This window comes from Callithrix jacchus, chromosome 6, assembly GCF_049354715.1.
Source record: "Callithrix jacchus isolate 240 chromosome 6, calJac240_pri, whole genome shotgun sequence".
NCBI lineage: Eukaryota > Metazoa > Chordata > Mammalia > Primates > Cebidae > Callithrix > Callithrix jacchus.
In genome coordinates this window covers 139037704-139050138 of record NC_133507.1, presented here as the reverse complement: position 1 = coordinate 139050138, position 12435 = coordinate 139037704, and the positions used below count along the sequence as shown (strand labels likewise).

Below are 12435 nucleotides of genomic sequence, written 5' to 3'. Positions count from 1 at the left end.
TTCTTAAAAAGTCACACTGAGCCAAACACTGTGGAAAGTGGTAGATTTCACTTCACAGAGGCTGGCCCTTCTGTGTTTTGGAAGATCGTCCTTTTTGACCTTGAGGGAAGCTCAGAGAGGGCCTATGGCATGGTGAGGATGAGGAAGGCAGTCAAAGCAGCTGGCCAGGCCATCAGGGAATCCACCCTGTGGTCAACAAGATGACACAAGTCCCATTCAAATTATCCTCCCAACCTTTTTGCTTTCTAGAGTTCTTTTCACCTGTCATACTTGCTTTTGACTACATAGTATCACTGCCACAAGAATGGGAAATAGTAAAAACAAATGGACCTCAGAATCAAAAGTGATAGAATTCAAATTCAATTCGGCCTAAATAGACCTAGTGAAATTTTAGTCCCTAATTTTTCTAGGTTGACCAGTCTTCTATAGCCCTAATAGAAACACAGGGGGGTTGTTGGGATCAGAGGATAACGTTGCCCCAATCGTTTCCTTGCTCCATTCCCTCACTAGCTGCTTCCTCACTGCAGATTTGCCCAACACACACACATAGACAATACACAGAGGATGCCCTTTCTTTCTCCCACTTGTCAACCTCTCCCTCCTCTCCCTCCTCCTGAAGTGATTCTCTACCATCACCATCTCTCAAAAATCATGCCAAGTGGCAACAGTTGTTTTTATTTTGTTCCCATAAATAAAATGTTAATAGTTCAAGTCTCTAAGTTCTTTCATTTCAATAAATAATACATCTTTCTGAAGTTCTAAATATAAGTGGCCTCTGATTTTACATTTCTCAAGTCTTAGACAAGTATGCATGCAGCTATAAACAGACGATGTATGTGTATGTATCAGAGACTATATGTATGTGTATTATGTATGTGTTTGCATCGAGAGAGACACATGATACATATGATCCTTCAAGAGTAGAAATAACATCTTCTTCTGCTACTTCACTCTCCCTCTACTTTTGTCTCTAGGACAAAAGCTTTGCCTCCATCCCCTCTTGCTCACATCCACCCCTCCCTTCTTTCACTCTGGCTTCTATCCCATTTTCTTCCCATTAACGCCCCCACCTTCATCTTTAGACCCAGTTTTATCTGGATCCTCTCAAGGAATTGCACTGTGATAGTGCAGAGACCCAGCCTCCAGGCTAACCTGCTGTGTTGATTAGTTACTAAGGACATTAATCTTCCTCCTTAGTTCTCTCTTAAGGATTATTTATAAATTGGGCAGCTTGAGAATCTGTCTATTTCTTTAAAGCCCAGTCCATGAATAGCTGTTAACACAACGCAAGAGTTTAAGGCATTAAGCATGTATCTGCAAGTACTTTGCAGTTCTTCATTTCCTTCCCTCTGGGAGTGCTTTCCAGTAGACAGGCAGAGGGGAGGGAACGGAGTCTAAGTAAGCTGATGTGTCTGGAAAAGCACTCCTCTCCACTTCGCCATTTTAATAAAGCTTAGCTCGGGGAAAGATTTGGAGCCCTACAGGAGCAGGCCTGTTCAAACAATTGAGGAGTGTGTGAAACACAGCGCAGGCCCTGGATCCCAGTCTTCAAACTGACGTCACCTCATAAATCCACAGGCACAGCCTGGACCCATCAGCGAGCTGCTTTTTCAGGAGATTAATTATTTGTTCAGACAGGGGTCAGGTGGAGGGTCTTTGAAAGATTCCTTCAGCGTTTTGCCCCACCCCCTCTCATGGGGTTGAAAAATGGAACTCTCTGCGCAGCCAAGCTGTAGGAAGAACAGTGTGCAGAGTCAGAAGGGATGTGTGCAGCGTTTGACCCACACTGCCCAATTAAGACAGGAGGGGACTGAGGGCCAGAGAAGTGAAGGGGCTGTGCACTGGCTCTTTTTACTTTGCTGTCCTAAGGTTATAGGTTTCTAATCTGTCCTGAGGGCAGTCTTCAGTCGGGCTGAAAATGCAATAAATTGAGAGAAGCATGGCGTTAGGGGAAGCCAGCTGACAGAGGGACAGTCGAACAGCGTCTGCAATCCAAGGGGGTCATGGAGGCTCTAGGAGGCCTCGCTGTCAGCCCTGGAGCAGAGATTTCTTTCCAGGAAGTGCCATGGTTTGTACATCAACCACCTGGATAAGTCTCTGGGGGAATCACTTAGACACACTCTCAAGAACAGCAATCACTTAACAAAAAGCAGAAGAGAGGAGAAAAGGCTGAGGTGCAGCAGTTGTCAAATGCATGAGTATTTCCAGAAGAAAGATTGCAAAGGCACTGTACTCTCAGGGCAGGATAATGGGAAAAGAAGATTTTCTGAGAAAGGGGCTAGGGATTGATTAAACTGGTGTTAGACAGAAAGTTACTCAAGTTTTGTTCACCCATTTTAGGAGAGTTGTAAACAGTGGTTTGTTAGTAAATGCCTAAAAAGTGTCAGGGGGGACAGGGTGAGTTGTTCTACTTATCATCTGCTGATTTCTGTGGTGTTAATGCTCAGTTCGACCCTGATTTCAAGCACCAATGTGAAGTCACTGAATGTGGAGTTGGGAAAAGATGGGAAAAATAGGCTCTTCTGAGCTGGTGCAAGCTGGCTGCAGCTCACCCTTGGTTGTAATAAATATGTTAACAAGATTCCTAAAGAATGTTCTCAATTCTGATGCCCTAAGAGGCTACATGGTCCAGCCAGAGGGGATGGAATCCAGTCCTAGTGTCATTTCCTTCCTGCCATCCAATCCCAGCTGTCAGTTAACAATTTGTGCACTTTTTTTCTCTTTATTTCCATAAAAAGTTGAAAAATTGAACAGTGCAAAATAACGAAGTCTTGCTATCCTCTGCGACTACAGATGTGTCAAATTCGGCATCCTCAATTCTCATTTCTCTAATAGCTCTTGTCTTTGATAAGGCACAGGATTGGAATGTATTGTCAGTTAGCAAAAAGAGGAACTGCAGACTCCAATGGGTGGAGCTGCAACAATTCTGAGTGCCCCTATTTGAAGAAATGAAAAGAGAAGACCTAGATCTTTTTTCAGGTATAGGGACTGATTCGCGCAGCCTGATGGGAATCAGAGGGTTCTGGAACGCAGCTCCTTTCAGAGCCCTTGGCTCCTCTGCAAGTCCCAAATAAACACAGATTGTCAGTAGTGGTTTCAGATTAATCCCCTTGCAAATGCTGGCATAGCAAGCCAGAGCAGCCATGGGTCTTACCCTCCAGGGAGGGAGCCGGGAGCAGAACTGCCATGCAGAGATGCAGTTGAAGAGGTGAAGGGGAAGGGGTCCATGAAAGCCAATTGCAGAGTCCTGTGGTTTGGCAATTGGCCTGGGAGCCCTGGAGCCTTCTGGGGGAAAAGCCAGGAGGGGAGGACAGAGTGAGGGAGAGGGGTGGAGGAACTGCTTCTCCAGGTTGGGCTGGCTGCTGTGCCTGTCAGGGCCAGAATTGTCAGCTCTTTTCTGGAGTGACTTACTACATACAGAGAGGTGGAAAATGAACTAAGGTGCACTGGGCAAGTCACAGTCAGGATTTCCCTCCAATCTCACATCAGCCTACGAGGCAGATTTTCATCACCATTTCTCAAATGGGGAAACTGAGGCCCCACAGGTAAGAGTATTGGCCTGTGCCACATTAATATGAATGGCTAAAGGTGAGATTTGATTTCACCCCTTTCTGCACCCAAGGCCCTGATCTCTCCTTGGTTTTATGCTCCTTTTTGGCATCTGTAAATCAAATGCTTGGCTCCACCAATCAATCTAGTGTGACACCTATTTGTCTGATTTTGATTTGTTTCACTTTTTTGTAAACAGGTCCCTTGGTTGTTAAAGTGGCTGTCCAGGCTGACTTGTGGTGGCCTCCTGTGAGGACAGGGGAAGGGACTCTTGGCCTCCAGCTTCTCTGTGGGGCCAGATTTGATGTGTTCCTGGAATCTGCACCCTAGAATCTTAGCTGTGTTGGCACAACCAGGGCACAAGTGCCATCCTCCTGCCAGAAGATTGTTAATAACACCAAGAATTTCTTCGACTTCTGGCTGTGGATATCAGCAGCCTGTGTTAAGTCAACTGTGTGTCCTCACTAGCATGTTGGCACTGGTCAGCTGCCCAGTCATAAATCCAGACATGTCTATCTATCCGTCCATCAGTCCTTGTGGCCATACTGCCTTTCAAATCTTTCCTGCACAAACAGGAAACTTAACACGAACTCCTCACAAGGGCACTCAGCCCTTGGCTTTCACTCAGAACACACAGGCAGGTCTCTAGATGCAAACACCCTGCCCAAAGTGAAACTCAGCCAGCATGGCCACCTGCTGCCTCCCCTCCTGCACCCGTCACACCTTCTGGGTCCCTCCCCACTGCAATTTTGTTATTTTCCATTCAAACATCAAGCACTAAAGTTGCTATTTTCTTTTAAGAACTTCTGTTGAATTTCTACAGTTTTAATTAAGTATTCTGTTTCCCTTATTGATACGGCGATGGCTTTCCCAGCTAGGAGGGTCAGTAAGAGCTTTTTCTCACTTGATCAGGCCTATTTTATTGTCTTGCAAATAGGAATACTGTGCATATACTTCCACAGGTGATAGTGATGCACCACCCACTAATAATGATAATTAATGTGAGCTGCTACTACCACAGCTAACGTGTACTGAGCAGCATGTGCTGGGCAATATGTATTTAGTGCTTTGTAAAGATTGTCTTGATCCTCACAATAACTCCATGAAGTAGAGCCCATTATTTTCTCCATTTTTGTAAGAAGAAAATGAGATTCAGATAAGTTAAGTTGCAACTTATTTAAGTTTTCAAAACTAATAAACATTAAATCTGGTGCGAGAGTTTGTGTTTTTGACAACTTTTCTAGAGTGGTATGACCCCCAAATACGCATGTGTGTGCAGGAACAAAATTAAGTGTAACTATGTGAAGTGGTCATTTCAAAGGTTAGAAACTGTTCAGTATTAGCAATTTCATGATTCAACCTGAAACACTTCAGCCAGAATTTTCTGAATGTGGCCGGCAGACTTGGTTATCCTCAGACTTTGGTCCCTTTCCTAGAGAAGGTCCTCAGTCAGTAAGTGTTTTCTGAGCATGAGTGAGGAATTGAGTGGGTGTAGGAGGGACAAAGAGGGGTGTGAATGATCACAAGCAAAGGAAAGCTTCAGTTGCAAGGGGAATGAGTTTCAAGGGGCACAGCAAGGGGTGTGGGCATGTGTATGTGTGCACGCACGTGCATATGTGTCTGAGGACCTGTGCCAGCGGTGGGTGGGTGCAAGCCCCTTTAAAAGCTTCACCCTGTTATCTTTCCTGTGCAATGGTGTGACCACTCATATTTCCATCCTATATTTCTCATTGCTGCCACAACATACTACTTTCAAAAGAAACAGTTGAACAGACGTGCTTTTGAAGAAAGTGTTACAGTCTTAGCCAATTCCCATAACTCCTCTCTAACACCAATAACCTAGGTTGAGAGAGTGTTGGTTTCGATTCAAGGGGAATTGATTTGAGAGCAAATCATCCTGTGGTCGGAGCTCCTGGAATCAATCTGTCCTCTCATCTCACTTTTGCTTTCTCTTTCTTTTCATTGTCTGTTAGGATCAAAGCAGTGTAAACCTGATTCTCCTTTGTAATCTCTGCAGCCCAGGGGACCTGGTGGGGAGGGGTGGCAGGAGGTGCTGGAGAAGAGTCCAAGGGAGAATGGGGAGCCTTGGGGTGGGCACCAGGCTCTCTGGGAAGAAGGTGCATCAGGGAAGGCAGGTGCAGCCTGACCTTGCCAGATGGGATGTTCAAAGCATTCAAGGAGCAATGACACCAAACTCTAAGATCCAGAAGGCAGAAAGGCAAAGCTTAGAGCTTCATTTAACCTCCCTGGGACACCTTTGGACATGATTCAGGAAAGAGAAAGAATCAAGTCAGCACAAAGGTATGAAAGTGTCACTGGGTCACTGGATGGGACTGGGTTCAGCTCCCTCCCGGACTTGATGTGTCCGAGGTTCTTGGCCTCTCTTTGCCCCAATAATGGTGGAAAGGGCCCTGGCAGCGCAGTGAGCTTACCATTTAAGTAAATATCGGACCCAAAGAGTTTAGCAGAAAGCCATACACAGAGAGAGAGGGAGAGAGAGAAAGCTCCCATGCTGCCATGGGAGGGGTATCCAAAGGGGATATCCGCACAGGTAGAGAGGGAAAGACAGCTCCCATGTTGTTGTGGGAGGGGATCCCAGAGAGGGAAATCCACACAGGTAAGGTGCAGTGGAGTTTTAACTTTTAAGTTATTCCCGCCCCATTCATGTTCTTGTCCAATGAGAGGAGTTCTTTCAGACTTCCTCCGGAGGGATTGATCTTTGACTCTGATGCTGGATTGGCTGTCCAGCCCAGAACAGAGGCCCTTGCTTCCAGAGCATTTGGCGGGCTTTTTTAAACAAAGGAGCACACCTGAAATTTTACCTAGCCCGGCTGGGAAAGTTAGATAAAGAACTCTAGGTTCCGGGATAGGGAGGTGGATGGAGGCATGGCGCTGGGAAGCTCTTGCCTTTGAAACCATGCCCCTTGTGGACTCGGTTTTCCTTAACACGGTCCCTCAAAAGGAGGGTCAGATACCAAGGGGAACAATATGTAAGAGAGACAGGAAAACATAGGCTCTGCTCACCCCTGCAAAGTAAGGCCACCACATGCTTTCATTTTGTATTGCACACCTCTGTCCATAAAAATGCTTTTAATACATCTGCAAATAAATGCATATTAATATCTGAATAATATACACATGTAGTACCATGATGATATACTATTTACATTATGAGACAGACACAAAAATAAAAATTAAAAATTGTAAGATGAAAATAAGAACAGAAGTTAGATTTTCTTTCCACACTCCCAAGGGTTCTTCTCGTGTACCTCTGAGGTGAACTCACGTCATTCTGCAGGTCTTTTGGTTAGAAAAGTGCTGCCAATAGAAATATAATGCAAATTGCATAGGTAATTTACATTTTTCTAGTAGTCTTATTTTGAAATACCAGAAGAAATAAATAAAATGAATTCTAATTATACATTTTAATGTAATCCAATGTGCTGTTATCTCAATGGGTAATCAATACAAAATTATTAACGAGAGATTTGAAATTCTTTATTTTGCAAGGAAGTCTTCTAACTTTGGTGGGTATTGTATACCTATGTTACATCTTCATTAGGATAGGCCACATTTCAAGTGCTTGCCAACTACGTGTGTCGAGCGTCTACTCTATTATATGGTATGGGGTTAAAGGAGTGTGATACCAGGAGGAATGGGAGTCCTAGGAAACACTGAATTTCTGTTTGCGGTCAAGGCTGGCAACATTACAATAAGGATGGCTAATGCGGCATTCCCAGTTGTGGAACTTAGTCTTCCAGCACCCTTAGCTAGCTGGCCTTAAAATAAGCATGTTACTCAGGTTGCAGAGTTACCCAATTCCATTAAAAAGGAATTATACGGAAGTACAGAAACGTATGAACATAGCAAAAATATGCATGAACACACATTAACAGTTAATACTGATCACTCTGAGGATGTGAAATAGGTGGACTGTGAGCAGCAGAGTATTACAGTTTCCTATACGTATATCTACGTAGTTTGACTTGTTAAAATCTGTATTTATTTTAAAAATATTTTAGAGGACAATTTTCAAGCATATGTATTTTTTTTTCCTCAGAAAGCATGCAGGCTGAATCCTTATTGATACAATAATATTCCCTTCAATTACAGAGACCTGTGCCTACCTGTAGGGTCAACGTGTTATTCTTATTGAATGAAACAGTCTGCTTTCTTTTTCTATTCTTTTTTTATTTTTTTGACATGGAGGGAAAGTTGGGAAAGGAATTTTGGGCTTAGGGTTGCCAGATAAAATACAAGACACACATTAATTTGAATTTTATATGAGCAATAATTAGCTTTTTAACATAAACATGCCTCATGCAACATTTCCTTTGTATGATCTAGGGATAACCTAAATATTTGCTGGGAGCACACATAGTTATTTATTTTACTTATTATTTACTTTTTATCTTTGCTAGCAGTATATCAAAGTACATACATGTTTATGCTAAACATTATTCACTGTTTATCTGAAATTCAAATTTTACTGGACAGTTTTTTTTCTTTTTTCTTTTTTCTTTTTTTTTTTGTCCAATCCAGCAAACCTGTTTGGGCTGTCACTGTCACAGTGAACTGCTGTGGTCTTGCATGACTGCTTTTCTCTGCACCTCAGGAAAGTGCTACCTCCAACGGAATTATTCCCGTTAGTGGTGCCCAACTGGGATGTGGTAGAGAAGTGCTTCTAATCCTTCCTGCCATGGGGCAGTGATTATGGAAGCAGACCCGTCTTCCTGTCTTTTGCCTTCTCAACCTATTTCCCTTCCAAATAAGTTCTTAGTCTCTTGAATTTGAATTCCTTCTCTAAGTTGTTTTCAAAACCCTGACTGGAGAAAAGACAAAATTCTTAAATGTCCCGAATAAGCACATTATTAACCACGGCAGGCAAAGCTACCTATTTTAGTCTCAGCTCTGGAAGAATTTATGGTGTTTAGCAAGGAATATGCTCCAGTGTTTTTATTATATACCTGTATGCACCACAGCACTGGAATCATGGCAAGTGGGATAGCTGTGAGTTGTGTGCGTGTGTGTTGTATGTGCATGCTATGTTGTGTGTGTGTTGTGCGTGTGCTTTTTGTGTGTGGTGTGTGTGTGATGTGTGTATGTGGTGTGTGTGTGGTGTTGTGGTGTGTGTGTTTTGTTTTTGTGGTGTGTGTTTTTTGTGTGTTGTGTGTGTGTTTGTGTGTATGGTGTGTGTGGGGTGTGTTTGGGCTGTCATTATCACAAGCGAACTGCTGTAGTCTTGCATGACTACTTTTCTCTGCACCTCAGGAAATCGCTACCTTTAACGAAATTATTTCCATCAGTGGTGCCCAACTGGGATATGTTAGAGATGTGCTTCTAATTCCTCCTTCTGTGGTAGGAGTGTGTGTGTGTTTTGTGTGTGTGTGGTGGGAAATACCCTATATCCAAGGCATTTCCACTGCCCATCACTACTGGTGATCAGATGGACATTGACATACATCAGGTTTTGATAATCCCAAAGAGTATAACATCTTATGCATCTCTATTCATCAAATTCAAGTTTTTAGGTTTACCAGACAAGGTCTTGTTTTTTCTTTGAATGATTCAGGGATAAACTTCACCTCAAATAGCTAACTTGTCAATCCACCCCAAAATGCAAATCCTTAAGAAATTAGCCTGGGCACTTGTCTCAAGAAACCACAGTACTTTTTCCTCAGCATTTTAATGATACGAGAATTCTTTGATCCAGAGCTTTCTACTGTCTAATCCATTAGCAGAAGTGTTTTTTCCATATCAGCCCTCTTTATCCAGATTCCATTAGCTCTGTCTATAGAGTTATGCCAGAGATTGAAAGACAGATGCTTACCCCAGTCTCCAAAGATCTCAATGTGTATCTTGAGTGCTTTTACTCAAATAAAGAGGCATGAATATATAATTTAGAGAAAAAGAAATAAAAAGTATAAATATATGAGAAATCCCACAGTTATCAGTACTCAAAGAAATGAGTTAAGTTGAAATAATATACTTAAAAGATGCATAAAGTTGGCTTCATCCTTGATATTCTCAGCCTAATCAACTATTTAGTTTCAGCTTTTTTCTCTTTCAACATCAGTCCTGCAGTTCCTAAACTTTGGTATACTTGAAGTCATGTGATTTCACAGGTTCTTATCATATGTAGTCAGCACAACAATATTAGTAATATGAACAATGCCATATTCACATGCAAAATTAGGTAAGAACTCTATAACCTTTAATGATGATCTTCTTGTGTGCTTTATATGTTGAAATTCTACTCTGTTTGAAACATACATATATGATTGATTGAAAGAGTAAAATATTTTAATAATTGTAGTGGTTATGAAAGCCATTAATTTCATGAACACAAATAATTGCTAAGAATTTCCAGTTAGCTAAATAAATAAGAAGATATATTTCCAGTTAATACTAATATTAAAAGTATATATCAGCTAGATAAACTTAGAAAGAGCATAGTATACTTTTATTTATTTATTTTTTTAGACAGTCTTGTCACCCAGGCTGGAGTGCAGTGGCATGATCTTGGCTCACTGCAACCTCCACCTCCAGGGTTTAAGCAGTTCTCCAGTCTCAGCCTCCCAAGTAGCTGGGATTACAGGCATCTGCCACCACGCCTGGCTAATTTTTGTATTTTTGTAGAGATGGCATTTCACCGTGGTGGTCATTCTGGTCTCGAACTCCTGACCTCAAAAAATCCACCCGCCTTGGCCTCCCAAAGTGCTCCTATTACTGGTGTGAGCCACTGCATCCAGCCCATTATATGCTTTATAAGGCAACTAGCTTACAAAAGTTTCAATAATAAGTTAGCGTAGTATACAACTTCCTAGATAGGCATATAGTAGATCATAATTTTAATCTTTTGAAAATTTTTTAGGTACAAGCATTTACAAAATAAAATTAACATGAAGCTAAATAACCTTTAAACACTATATTTAATATTTAGTTATTTAGTCCCATATAGACCATGATTCACTAAAGAAAAATATCATTTACTAATTTTTATATGTTTTGAGAGCAGATTAAAAGCACAGTGTTAACTTTGTCATCTCAAGGTGTATTAGGGAGAAAAGAACAACATCCTTTATACATTCTATATTGACAAAATAAAGAATATTAAATGCAAAAAAGAAAGAATGTTAGAAAAAAATTAAGTACTTAAAAAATATATTTCCCCACTGATCACAAATGCAAAGTTCTATTTAATATTACAAATGTTCGATAATGACTGTAAGAGCAATAAAATAGCTCACTATTTTGAGAAAGTACTATTCTTGCACTATAATTCAAACTTTAAACATTTAACTTAGGTATTTCAACAGGAATATTCATAATTATGGTTAAATGTTTAAACAAACTTTCAGAATAAATTTTGTATGCCTTAATTTTATTTTATGATGTTGATATTTGCTTCATCTTTTATTTTAGGCAAATATAATTTTGGGAAAAGAATACTTTTCCATTTATTATCTGGCCAAATGTTCATTCAGCGCATGTCTAAATTTACTATTTTGAAAGACTGAATAAGAGAGATAGTGTCCAGACTAAAATTGACACCAAAAACCACTATCAGAAAGAAAAACATCTACTCTAAATGTAGTTGTCTATTTCTTGTTTTCTAGAACTGGTGAACAAAGCAAACTAAACAAAAAGAAGCCTGTCAAGTATCAGAGCAACAGAGAAAACAATTTTAAACATGGAGGAGCTCAGAAAATTTTGTATCCATGAGCCCCTTTAGAGAAAGCCATTTGAAGATAAAATTCATCCAACAATAAATTAATGAGGAAAATTTATCAGTGGTGAATTTTAAATCTATTATTAATTATTGATATAAGACAAAAGAGGAAACAAGAGTGAAAAAAATAAGATATATATAAGATATTCAATGTAGCATGTGTTATAAGTTTTGACAATGTAAAAACAATGCAAAGTTTACACCAAACATATTCGTCTTATTAAAAAATGTGAACAGACAATTCACTTGTTAAAAAATATTTCCCCACTTACCTGGCAGGGGAGATACCATGATCACAAAGGTGGTTTTCCCAGGGTGAGACTTTTCCATTGCACTCCAGCTGTGCTGACCCCTGCGATTTCCCCATGTGGGAAACTTGACTGCATAATTTGTGGTAGTAGGGTACTGTGTTCGTGCTTTCCCCTGGATAAATATATATGTCTGTATATAAATATATATTTACAAATATATATTTATATATATATATATTTATGTACACACACACATATTTGTCCAGGGGAAAGCATATATATATTTCCATCGTGGGTGAAGATATGAGCTTCAATTATATACTGATTATTTTTTAAAAACCAAAATTAAAATAATTTGGAAAAATGCAACAGGATAGACAAAGTATAGCAGCAAATGGAAACAATTAGAAAGCAGGTGTAGTGATATTGATGTCAGACAAAGTAGAATTCAACAACAACCACAACAAATTAAAGAGACAATAAGGTCACTTTTTTACGGGTTTTGTTTATAGATCTGTATTTTGCAATCAACAAGAGAAAGTTTTAGAGAATAATATATTTGGTTACAGTTCCACATATCTGTAATAAATACAAAGCCACATGATATTAAATCTGTTCGTAAGTAAAGCTGAAAAATTCAACCCATATAACTTTTTTGGAGAGGAAATACACTAATGAGTAATTATTTCAATGACCTTGTCTTTTTATGACTGCTTGCAAACTGATCCCTTTTCTTTCATCATTGTGACTCATCAATATTTCAAACTGGCCCCTTAAGTACTTCGATGTTACCACCCAGATATTTCTGAGGCAGCATAAGTTTAAATTCATAAAAACACTAGATATTTTAACTTTTCAGTGACTGTTTTTGAATCTGTAAACTCAATAATCACATTAGTAAGC

General features: G+C 40.2%; 1 non-coding gene across 1 annotated transcript; it reads left to right on the top strand.

Moving 5' to 3' along the window:
• The first annotated feature begins 11545 nt into the window (after positions 1 to 11545).
• Positions 11546 to 11707, top strand: LOC118155108 (U1 spliceosomal RNA). The gene has a single exon (XR_004745333.2). It is a non-coding gene; the product is annotated as a U1 spliceosomal RNA (small nuclear RNA).
• The last annotated feature ends 728 nt before the right edge of the window (positions 11708 to 12435 follow it).